Source organism: Carassius gibelio, chromosome B24 (genome assembly GCF_023724105.1).
Source record: "Carassius gibelio isolate Cgi1373 ecotype wild population from Czech Republic chromosome B24, carGib1.2-hapl.c, whole genome shotgun sequence".
Classification (NCBI taxonomy): Eukaryota; Metazoa; Chordata; class Actinopteri; order Cypriniformes; family Cyprinidae; genus Carassius; species Carassius gibelio.
This window is the reverse complement of record NC_068419.1, coordinates 9,545,076-9,556,237: the sequence shown is the minus strand read 5'-3', so window position 1 is coordinate 9,556,237 and position 11,162 is coordinate 9,545,076. Positions and strand designations below refer to the sequence as shown.

At 37.5% G+C, this 11,162-nt stretch overlaps 1 long non-coding RNA gene across 2 annotated transcripts; it reads left to right on the top strand.

Moving 5' to 3' along the window:
• Positions 1–1,026: 1,026 nt before the first annotated feature.
• On the top strand, positions 1,027–5,213 carry LOC128013672 (uncharacterized). 2 transcript variants are annotated; one of them, XR_008183362.1, is made up of 5 exons: positions 1,027–1,291; positions 2,759–2,917; positions 3,078–3,155; positions 4,684–4,735; positions 4,815–5,213. It is a non-coding gene; the product is annotated as an uncharacterized LOC128013672 (long non-coding RNA). The 2 variants fall into 2 exon arrangements; XR_008183364.1 differs by lacking the exon at positions 1,027–1,291 and adding an exon at positions 1,550–1,744.
• Positions 5,214–11,162: the final 5,949 nt, after the last annotated feature.

Below are 11,162 nucleotides of genomic sequence, written 5' to 3'. Positions count from 1 at the left end.
CTCTCTGTCTGCCGGGGCCCAGCAGTGCCCTAAGGCAGTGGAGACAATAACTGACACATTTCTTAACCTAGTGTAGTGATGCCCCGTATCCTGTAGCCTGGACCTTCCCTGTTCCCCCAGCATCTAGAGCTTTCCTTTTATCCCCATCCATCAGAGAGGGCTGACAGCCTGCCACAGGGGGACTAACAACACACACACACAGACACACAAGCAAAACACCTCTGAAACTCCTTTCACACCAGGCACCCTGACAACTCAGTGATAAACACAATATGCAGAAAACTGCATATTAAAGAACACAAATGATTATTATGTCCACAGGGCAGCGGTACAATACTAACCAATATGATAGATGACGCCGCTGGAAGGTTTTATGGGTGCCTAGGAACAGGCAGAGACAAAAGGAGATGAAATTGCAAAGCAGGGGAAGGGAAATCACTTTTAGGTTATAAAAATCATTCTGCGTGGGGAAATAATCGAGGTAACAGCATCAGCTGCAATTATTTAATTGAAAAACGTTGGAAAGCCATATAAATTTATGCAGAATTATCGCCCATCCATGAGAAATGTTAATATTTCAAAACATCGGGACATTTGTGAGTGTAATTGCTGTGTTTTCTGGCGTGTGAGGAGCGTGTGAATGTCTGCTTGGGGTTTGGTGCTGTTGTGGGTAGGCTGAGCAGGAAACAGACAGGAACATGTTGACAGACCTGAGACCAGTTTTGTCATCTGATCAAATTTTCATGGCCAAGTGTTGCTGCTTATGACTGCAACTGCATTAGAATCCTGTGATGGGAGAATATTGGTACGAGGACAGGTTTTGCCATCTGTTATTTTTGTCCTTCCTTCCATCCATCCATATTTTTTCCTCTTGTATTCTTTATTTCCTTCCTTCCTTTAATCCATGTTTTTCTCCATCCATCCCTCCATCTTTCTCTTCCTTCCTTTCTCATGCCCTCTCTTTCTTTCTATTCTTTTTCATCCATTTATCATCCATCTTTCATCCATTCATGCTTCCTTACACTCATCCACACTCAAAAAAATGGTTTTCCGGCACTGTTCGTTTTACACATATATGTTTTGTTAAAACAACACAAATATATTTAGTTTTCCGACAAAACACAATTGTATTGTGTTTAATCAACTTAAAATGTTTAATTTTAAATTTTACTTAATTATCAATCGTTAAAGTAACGTAAAGGGTTTAATTTCGTGATTCAAAAAAAACCGGAAGTGACGATTTCCAACGCATTTGATGACGGTGTGGAGGGGAGCAAGAGGTATCAGTCAGGTAAGAAAATCTAAAGTTTTTATTGTGTTAAGTCAAAGTCTTTAATTTCTCTTAGAGTTTCTGTTTTGAGGTGCTTTTGTTTTGCAGTCTAGTATTGTGTAATCGGTTTATTGCACCGTTAATAGATGATTTTGAAGCGTTGGGAGATGTGAAAGCGCAAGACTCTCTGTAATGTATTTACTTTAGTATATATATGTATACACTAGGGCTGAAACAATTACTCGACATTATCGACAACGTCGACAATAAAAATAAAATTTTCAGCAAATGTTTTTGAGTAACGTTAGTGGTTTGATCTCGTATCTGCCTGATTTGAAAGCCTGCATTAATGCAGTTTGACCAGTGTGGCGCTGTAGCGCAAGATTGTAATACACTCTCCTGATTCAATTAAAAAGAAGAAGATAGCACTTCAGTTTGAGGCAAACCGACCCGATCCGAACCTTGGATGAATATGTAAATATATACTGCACGCCTTCCTCTCAATAACTGCATAAACACAACAAAAAACTGACCGCGATGTAAAAGCAGCTCTTAAGAACACAGAGATATGGATGTTTGCACGAACTCTGAGGTTCTCCAGGCACTCCAGTAAAGAAAAGTCCAGTCACGTTTATTTATATAACAGTCCTTTATGCAATCGATAGCTTTTCAATATTAAACATGAAAATACAGAGTAAGTGTCGCTAGAATTATAACTTGATTTCCTTTTATAAAGCAGCTCTCCGGTATGGAGCTAGCTAATAATAAAATCATTTTATAAGTGGGGGAAATATTTCATTAAAGTCTTAGTTCTGCGCTAGATCAAACCAAACTGTTTTGATTATCATAACCCAATAAGGTATTTTAAGAGAGATTGTATTTATTAATAAAATGTTTATCCAAAAATAAAACGTCCTATCACTTACCTTTACTTTATATTATACATATGGCTTACAATAAGAGATGTTAAGAGACAGAATGATTTGTCATTCAGCTACTTCCTCATATAACTAATCAAATGGCGAATAGGAGTTTCTCTCTTATCTCATTTTGTGTGCCAAATATATTTGTATAAATTAATTGTATTAGTAATACATAATGACTTTAAAAAGTGGAAGTAATTACCTTTATTTGTTATAATATGTATATTTTAACTAATTTAAAAAGATAAATAATCAATAAATGTCCAACCATGAGATGTTGACCGAGTTTTGAGAGCCCTGGCTCAGCACAGTGGGAGTATTTGAAGCTTTGTTTATGAACATGGCGGTGTGGTCATACAATGACTTTAAACCGGACACTACTCTGAGCTGTTCACATTATACATATGCTCCAGATATGTAATCAGGTCCTCCTTTAGGAATGGTAAACATGACACTATTCATCACTCACACAAATAAATCACTTAATATTTTGATCATTGAATTGGTTTTTGCTGTTCAATTTTTTTTTTTTTTTTTTGTAACACATTGCACTTCATGTGTACAGGTTTGTGCAGAATTTGAGACATCCAGAATTACCATAGGCCCATTAGAATCAACAATCTTTGCCAAACTTGATTCGGACTGCAAAATTTACGAAGATGTTTTCATACTGAAGAAGAGACCTTGGACAAATACTGAAACCCTCTTGGTGCCCACTACACAGGTAAGAACAACTGCACTCAACACAACCTTGTATTAAAACATTATTCTCTCACTGGTTACTGGAAATTGACAAAAAAAGACAGATAAGATAAGGTTTATTAATACAATAAATACAAAATATGTGGTATATCTATAAACTGATAGATTTATTTTGATGCAAGGCAGGGGTGTCCAGACCTGCTCTAGGAAAGCCAGTGTTCTGTGGGGTTCAGCTCTAACACACCTGCCTGGAACTTCAGGTAAGACTTTTTTGTTTTAAAATTCCCAAGAACCTTGATTAGCTGGTTCAGGTGTGTTTAAATGGCTAGATCACCCAAAAATAAACATGTCATTACTCACCCTCATGTCGTTTCAAACCCGTAAGACCATCATTCATCTTCAGAGCACAAATTATGATATTTTTTAAGGATGCCCCGATCATGATTTTTCATGGCCGATACCGATTTCTTTTACAAGCAAACTGGACGATTTTTTTTTTTTATCTTTAAGCAACAAACAAGAAGGAAGGACAGTCCACAGTCTACAGTCCAAAATTGAGGGAAAGCTCAATAAAGCCCCTTTCACACTGCGATTCCGGCAAATACAGATCCCGTAACGACACGTGACATCAGGGCGTGACGTGTAATGTACGAGTCGAAAACATTAGGCATGTAATACTTTCACTGAATCTGGCGAACGATCTCGGTGTCACCGTGGAAAGTGAGGAACTAACTGATCTCTGCTTCATACAGTTTGCACTTTTTTTTTTTCAGTGAACGTTGATCTTCCTTCAAAACAGCCAGTAAAAGAGTCACACGATAATGTCATCACTACGACACGGCATTAGATCTGGCTTTTGTTCACACAGCGCTTGTCCCGGGATTGAACCCAGCAATGTTACTACGTCCCCGACCCGAGTTCAATGCTGGAATCAATCCCGGGATGTGTTTGCTTTCACACAGAAGTAATGTAGTCGGAGCACGCGGGCGCACTTCCGGAAAAATCGGCTGAAAAAAATTCCAAAGACCGGCCGATTACCAATTGCGTATTTAAAGCAAAAACCGTCTGGTTTCCAATTTATGGCCGGTCAATTGGTGCATCCCTAATATTTTTATGAAAATGCGAGAGATTTCTGAACCTCCATAAAGGCTGCAATGCAACTGAAATGTTCCCAGAGTCATAGTAAGGACATCAGTAAAACAGTCCATGTGGCATCAATGCTTCAACCACACTTTTACAAAGGTACAAGAATACATTTTGTGCAAAGAAAACAAAAATAGCGACTTTAATCAACAATTCTTCTCCAAATCACATATTCTGCCATTATGGACAGTAACAAGAGGCATGAACATTGCTTTCCTCTGCGTGTAATCAAGGCTCAGTGCAGGCGTGTTGTAGGTCAGCAGCACCATGTGCATGAATTATTTACGTGCTGTTGATAATGGTGGAAGATGCGATTTGGAGAAGAATTGTTGAATAAAGTCGCTGTTTTAATTTTGTTTGCACAAAAAAGTATTTTTGTTTACTTTGTAAAATTATGGTTGAACCACTGGTGTCACATGGACTGTTTTACTGATGTCCTTACTATGTTTCTTGGTCTGGGAACATTCCAGTTCTGTTGTTAACCATACAGGGTCCAGATGTGTAACATTTTCCACTGTAATGTTTGTTAGAATCCCATCTTGACTGCTTGCCTGGATTTCCCATAAGAAGATGAATGACTGACTTTTTTTCATGTAATTTAAAAAAAAAAAAACAAAGGCTAAATTTTGTTGTTTTCATCTTCAGACTAATGAAATTGAAGTATCCAAATGAAGACCCTAGCAGTATGGAGTATATGGTGAGTTCAAGGTTAATAAATTATTTGTTAAAGTTAATACACAATAATTTGAGTTCTCCATGCTTTTAAATACTTCTAGGATACAGACGTTGCCAGCAGTCAGGAGGTGATCCAGAAGACTCATGGGAATCTATTTGAAGCTGCATCATTGAAGACAGTCCAGCAGAAGTTGGAGTTTTAAAGGATAAAGTTCTTCAGGACCTATAGCAGTTTACAGTCTGTAAAACCATGTTACTGGGACTGATTTATGGACTGAACTTGAGCAACCCTCCTGAACCCAGGTACACATTTGGAATACTGAAGAAGTTATTTCTGGAGCCACTTCCTGTTCCTGGAATAAGGTTTGATTGGTTGCCCATGAATGCCAATTAGAATTGTATTTGCTATTTTGTGTAATTTTGTAATGTGGTTTAAACTGTATTTTACTGTGTGTAATTATTTATTGCTTGTTTAACAAATACACTTTGATCATTTGTGACATCTTGTCTTTTGTCTCATTACAAGACAAAACATACAAAAAATGCTTTGTTGAAGGGAGTAACTTCAAAAAGAAAATATTGTGTTAAAGTAACTAGAACTAATTGTGTGGAACCACTGTCCATAATTGAAATGAGTAATTTGAAACAAACCTCCTTATGTTGATAGAGTGAAACAAATTTGGCTAGATTGTAATAAACCAAAACATGTTGAGTTAACTTAACCAGTTTAAGTTGAAGCAAAGTCAATAAATTGAGTTGGTTGAACATTACTATTTCACATAGATTCTACCTCATTCAGTTGTGTTGTCACAACACAAGGAGTTTGCATAGATTCAAAAAATTCCATTAATGTTATCAAAACACAATTTGGTTGTGTGGAACCACTGTCCATAATTGACTTAAGTAAGTTTAAAGAGTCATTTTTTTGAGTGCATTTTATTCCTTTTTTTATTTTTCCCACTATCCATATTTTTCTTCCTTCCCTTCTCTTCCCATCCTTTCATTCAATTAAAATTTTTTCCTGTTTCTTCTTCTTTCCCTTCATCCATACTTCCTTTCTTATTCCCCTTTCTTTCTGTTTGTGCTTTCTTCATTGCCTTTCTTTCCTTACAACCTACCTTCTTTAGTCACTTACCCCTTTCTTCCAATACTTTCTTTTATCCATCCATCCATCCATCCATCCATAGTTACACACATCATTCTTTTTTTATCTTACTTCCTTTCATCCATCACCCATGCTTTTTCTCCTGCCTTCCTTTTTATTTACTTTTTATCTTTACTTACATCCATCTCAGACTAATCTCTCTCCATCTATACTTTCTTTCTTCTTTCCCTCATTCCTTCATCTATCCGCCCATCCTTCTTTCTCTCCTTTCTTCTTTTGTCTTTTGCCTCTTTCTTTCCATTCTTTCTTTCGTCCACCATCCATGCACTTTCTCCTTCTTTCCTTTTTTCTTTCCTCCACTCATCTATACATCCTTACTTACATTCATCCACACTTTTTCCCATTTCTTCCTCCCTCGCTTCATTCATCTACACTTTTTCCTTCAGTCCTTCCATCCGACCATCTTTCCGTCTTTCTCTCCCTTCTTATTTTGTCCTGCACCTGTTTCTTTCCAAACCATCTATTTTTTTCCTTACTTCCTTTTTTCCCTCTAGCATCTACCCTTTCTTCCTCCTTCCATCTATCCCTTCTTCCTTTTATTCATCTATCCTTTATTGTTTATTTCTCCCACACTCCATATCTTTCCTTCAATTTATCTTCCAATCTTTGTCGAAATTCCTTCTGTCATCCCTTCCATTTCTTTCCATTCCTCTCAACCTCAATCTTTCTCCTTCCCTTTCCTCTAATCAGTCCCTTTCTCTGACCTGTCCTGCATCTATCACTCCAATCCATCCTTTTTTCTTTCCTCCCTCCATCTTCCATTCTTTATTTCTTACTTCTATCCCTCCATCTGTCCTTCCTTCCTGCTAGTTCTGTTTGTGCACTTATAGTTGTTCTTATCAATGCAAAGGAGGTCAGGGTCAGTGCAAGAGACTGAATCCACAGGTCTTTTTTAATGTCTTTGTTTGCCCTTTCATGAAAGCGCCTACATCGTTAGCATGAATATTTAGATGCTGCTGAATCATGTGCACGCCGCCACTCGCCTTTAAATGGAGCTCCTCTATTAATGATCTTAATGATGAGAAAAGGCAAACATCCTTGCAAAGTTGGCCCAGCCAACGCACCTCCAAGGCCTCGCCGCTACACTTTATGATGATGCTCTGTGCAATTAATCAAAGTGGCGTTTATTGCTTGTGCCAGACATATTAAATTGCTCCCTTGTCCTTAGGGCTCCGGGGCTACTGGGTGTCATTACAGCCCCGCAATCACTAAAACTCATTTCCTGTTTTTGCTACAGGTCACATATAATCTAAAAAGGTGCCCGGATTCCTCTCAGATTGTAACATAAACTATATTAGAAATGGGAGTAAATGATAGAAACTCCTGAGTCTAGGATGTATTTGCGTAATGCGTTCACAACATATGTCTGCTTTTGCCCTGAGCTGATTTGAGAGGCAATGGATTTTATAATATAGCCACGCAAAGAATATAAAAACAAGACTTATATGCTGCTTTTCCTCCTCGTTTGATCAGACTTGTGTAAGAAAACAAGCTCTTTTGTCCCCTTCATTTTAAGTGGCAACATCTCTCTTATGGCCACAATAAACAGCTCATTAACAAGCAAAGCCTGTTCCTGTCTGGTGTGCGGTAATACAGGCCACTAGCAAAGAAACACAGATAATGTATAATCACACTCACAAATGTGTGAACAAATGTGAGTTGCATTTTTACTAGCAAGGACCACACCACATACAAAAATGTAAATGAATAGTTTATTGTTCATAATGTTAGGGATGAGTTGGAAGAGGATAAAAAAGGTAAAGGGGATAGGATGATACCTGGTCAGGTTGATCTGGGCGTCTGGAATTGATGGCCCGGAGAGACTCAGGATAGGGGTATCATCTTGTTTGTATATTTAGGCCAGACGATCAGGACACCCTAAATTGGGAAGAGCTGAAGTAAGCTTGGGCTTGACTGAGAACGGACAGACCATTTGGAAATAGAATTGGAATTGGAGGTTGAAGGAGACTATGAGGCATCTAGGATTTAGAACTAACTATTTGAGAACTATTAGAAAACATGACGCCATATTGCTTATTGTTTGTTGTTTATTTACTTCTTAATGCCATTCCAGCATTTGTGGCTATATTAATGGCGAGGACATGTTAATCCATACATAAATCAATCTGTACACAAGTCTGTTTTACACACAGTTGAGGGGGGTACAACTTAGGGTGCTTTCAAACCTGGCCTGTTGTTTCGGAACCTGGTGCATTTCCCCCTTAACTCTGTTCATTTGCGCGTACACAGCAATGGCACTCAGATTCGCGCAAAAACAATCGGTCCAAGATCGCCTGAATGAGGTAGTATTGGATCGATTGAAAACTAACTCTGGATAGGTTTGGTTGTAGTGAGAGAGCAATCCAATCCAATGGACCAGTGAGCCAGGATATATCACAATGCATGATGGGTAATTATGTAGGTTCCGTGAAAAGCATTAGCTCGTTTGTTTTGCTAATACCTCAAAATGAACCTGTCAGTGTCTGTGGGTGAGCATGTCTTCGCCAAAATCAAAGCATTCTTTTTCATTTTATAATGCTGTCTTATTGCTCTTCTTCGCAGTAGGTGTGTTTTAAAAATGTTTTCCCATTGAATCCTGGACTCCAGCTCAAAATGATGAATTAATACAACAACAGCTACAAAAAAACAACAATAATCCAGGGTAATTCCACCCCTGATGGATGACAGCCGTGACAGTGGAGGAATGCCTGGAAAATACAGTTTACTCGCGCGTTACTTGTATTAACAAATTTGGTCCATTTAGGAACTTTGCCATATGAAAGCGAAGAATAAAAAGCAAATTGTAATCATTTTAATCCCCTGTTTTGGAACAAAAGAAGAATATTGGGAGATATCAGCTCACTTCCGGGAGATCACTTCCGGCGCTTTCCGTGCTTGCGCAGACTAAGCCAGAATGCGAGCACACGTCACACACCAGGAAGCATGCACACCCTCAGATCACTTGGACGTGGTTGTGTACAAGAGGTAAAAACTATATAAATACTGTTCATTTTCTTACACAAACCGCTCGTTTCGTGTCTTAGGTTATCAATGTGTACTTACGATGGGGAATTGTTTAATTTGGACTTCTCTGTGCATGCTCTTTGAGGTGGTGACCATAGACCTGCATTATTTGAGTCAAAGACAAGAACGTGACCTAAAAATATCAAAATGGAAACTACTGTGGAAACAAAGACACCTATTTCTTGGATCCCCTTGAGGTAAGCTAAAACATATCAAAATTTAATTTGAAAGTGAACTATCCCTTTAAGTTTATGGGGCTGTCACGTGATGAAGGAATCACTCAGACCCGAAGACTTGTCAGATTAGAGGTGAGGTGAGCTAAATAATGAATAAATAATGAATTGATATTTTCTGTTTCTTATAGCGTTATAGTTTTGTATTGTTTGTAGTGCGATCATCATTTGTGTAAGTACTAGATGTGTTAGGGAAGTAACGTAACATTTTAATTACATTTTGCTAAAATTAACAAAATTAATAAAATGACTTGAAAAAAGACTAGTTCATTTTGCTGAACGAGACTCAAAGGACCAAGTCAGTGAAATGATCGGAACTTCCCATCACTACGCAGTATGAGACGGGCCAATATATGAAGGATTCAGGAAGTGAGGTGATTGGTAGAGGTGTGGCCTCGCTCCCCAACCCCAGTTAACTCCCTAAAGTAGAGAAGCTGGCTTAGGGGACCACCCCTCCTCTAAAACAACATAGCCAAGCTCTCTACCAAAACCTAGTGTGCTGCCTATAAAGTGAGCATTTTTAAGGAATTGAAATGAGTTCACTGTTATGAAAAGTCATTTTTTTATGCGGCCAAATTCGAATGTTAATGCTGCATTTCCCGCCTTCAATCTCAAATTGCACTGTGTTGTGCTTAGTGAAGAAAGAAGCTGCAAGAAATTGTAAATAAAAATAATATAAACATAATTAAATGTAATTAATTGAAAACACTGATAAAAATAATAAATACATTATAAATACATTTAATAATAATAATAATAATAATAATAATAATAATAAATTTATTATTAACAATATAATTATATTACATTAAACAATATAATTATACTAAAGGCTGCAATTTATAAAAAAAAAAAAACAATAATATTGTAAAATATTATTACAATTTAAAACAATTTAAAATAACTGTCAAAAATCCTTCTAATATGCTGATTTGGTGCTCAAAAAGATTTCCTTTTACCAGTGTCAAAAACAGTTGTATTGCTTAATATTAATATGATTATTTTTGTGGAAACTATGAAACATTATTTTTCAGGACCCATTGATGAATAGAAAGCTCAAAAGAACAACATTTATTTGTCTTTTGTGAAATTTTAAACATCCTTACCATCACTTTTGATCAGCCTTGCTGGATGAAAGTATTAATAAAAAATAATAATAATAACTTAGTAGTCGCATACTTTTAAACAGTACTGTAAATAAATGTGTAAATTGCATGTATTTCTATATATTTTTATTTGTTCTGTCTTATATATGTAGTACTATGAATATTTATGCTTATTAGCTTTAGCAACCTGCTAGAACCAAAATTTACTAGAATCAATTTCTGCAGTCTCTTGAAGTTGCTGCCTTTTTGAAGCGTTCCAAATCAGTCATTTATTGAGTTTCCTTGATTGCTATTATACAGTCTTAAAAGTCTGCTGCCTATATAGAAAACAGGAAGCTGCTAGGTTTCGGAACAGAGCTACAAACGAACACATTGATACATTGAAAAAGATGTGCGAACCCCGTCTATTTTGAAAACTTTTATGTCTGTCAGTTCTTGCCAGTGGGTTTTTGGATGACTTATCAGATAGTGTCCCTGGCTCTTCGATGTTAAAATTAATCAGACCATCACTAGGTCTCTCTTTCTAGATACTGCGTGAGCCCTGATCCGACGGGTCAGTCTTCATGAGCTAATTTGAAGCTGCAGTCGGAATGGGAGGGTGGGGGAGGACAGTTATTTCAGTGGGACAGGCAGTTAGTTAGCCTTGCCATCAGGGTGGCATCTGTCATCCCACTGTGCTACTGCTTGTGTCCTATGATGGATGTCACAATTTGGACCATCAAAATAGGAGCCCCCCGCTGCTTTTAATTGCCAAAGCTGGGCGAAGACACATTTGTTATTACAGAGCACTTGTTACGTCACACCAAATGAATTAACAGGTGAAGATAATAGATGTGCACCCGGGCGACCCGGTCTACAGCCCCTATGAGGGCCCCAAGTAATTATGAGGTAATAAATGTTCAGTATTGAAGCAGTGGGGGG